The sequence below is a fragment of the Cajanus cajan genome, chromosome 8 (genome assembly GCF_000230855.2).
Source record: "Cajanus cajan strain Asha chromosome 8, NIPB_CcT2T_4, whole genome shotgun sequence".
Taxonomy (NCBI): Eukaryota; Viridiplantae; Streptophyta; class Magnoliopsida; order Fabales; family Fabaceae; genus Cajanus; species Cajanus cajan.
In genome coordinates this window covers 26,039,114-26,040,814 of record NC_138524.1, presented here as the reverse complement: position 1 = coordinate 26,040,814, position 1,701 = coordinate 26,039,114, and positions in this window count along the sequence as shown.

Below are 1,701 nucleotides of genomic sequence, written 5' to 3'. Positions count from 1 at the left end.
GCACACCCTTATTCTTAGCTACTCTAAGACTTCTAGACCTACAAGGAATCATCCTAGGGTCTTCCAGGAGTCCTTCCGGCTGACTTTCCTTCGGTCTTCGAGAGTCTTTGAGTCTTATTTCCGACCCGGACAATTTTAGGGGTCTACAACTCCAATGTTTTTCCTCAAGCTCACCATCATCATTCTTTTTCATAGGGATATAGGGTCCATTTTCTATAGCATCCCATACAGCAATATCAATAGCTTCAATGAAAATTCTCATCCTAATCTTCCAATAGACATAGTTTTCACCATTGAAAACAGGAGGTCTATGTATAGAGACACCCTCACCATAGGGTAAGTTGTTGTTGGCCATTTTTGAAATCTTGAATAACTCTCAAGAACCTTGCTCTAGATACCAATTGATAGAAAAGAATGGCACAATCCAAGAGGGGGGGTGAATTGGATTTAATGACCCTTTAAAAATTTATCAGAGTTTTTGGATCTTAATTTCAATCAAAACTTTTCTATCACAGAATTTTCAAATAAATCCCTCCTAAAGACTTGTTATGATGATATGAATGCAATGTGCTCACTTGATTCAACACAGTAAGGTTCAGCAATAATATTCAATTACAGATTCAAACCATCAAGATTCACATGCACTTATTAATCAAGTTTTATCTTCTTTAAAGTTCCACCAATGAATTACACAATATAAGAGATAGGGTAGAAGAAGATTGCACAAGTCTTTTATACTGGTTCAGCCACTCCACATGTGACCTACATCCAGTCCTTAATCACCACCTGATTAAGATTTTTCCACTATCTTTAAGCAAGAAGGTTTACAAGCAAACACACATGCATATACTTCACTACTAAAAGATAACCACTTTCTTGACCCCAAGAAAGCAACCCTTGTAGATCCCACTACAAGAAACTTCACCACTTGAGAACCCCTTCTCAAGATTTTCCACAAAGATTCACAAAGAATTAAAATGGAACGAATTCACCTGGAATTCTTGAACAAATCTTTGTCTTCCTCTTTCAAGAGTATGATGATGATGATGATTTCCTCACAAGCTTTTCACAAACTTTTTTCTCTTGGATTTCACAAAGAAAACTCTCCAAGATGTCACACAGACTCTCTAAAACGTTTTCACAAGTTGATTATCAGTTCTTACTCAATTGTCTTAAGTTTCAAAAGAGTTCAAGTCTATTTATAAAAGTTCAAACTCAGATAATCGATTATTTTAAAGAATAATCGATTATTTTGTTCTTCAGATTTCTGGAAATCAACCAAGAACAATTTAATCGATTATTTAGCTGGATAATCGATTATTCCAGAGAGTTGTTTCTGAAATAATCGATTATTTTGGCAAATAATCGATTATTACAGCAAGGCATGCCACTTAGCCCATTTGCTGAAATAATCGATTATATTTAACAATAATCGATTATTTTGAGTTAGTTCTTAAAATTTCATTTTAAGCCTCAAAATAACTCTCCAATGTTTTTAACTCATCATCATCTACTCCCTACTTAATCCTAGACAAGATTTGCTCAATGCACAAAGCACACACAATTACAAAAATTCATTTCCTAAGTTCTATTACATAGTTCCAGTTCATAGCATTCTCTTTGACTCTTCTTTAACTTTGTTTTTGTGCTCTCCAAGTTGTTGCATGTTGTGATCATCAAAACTCTTTAAGCTTCAAGCTC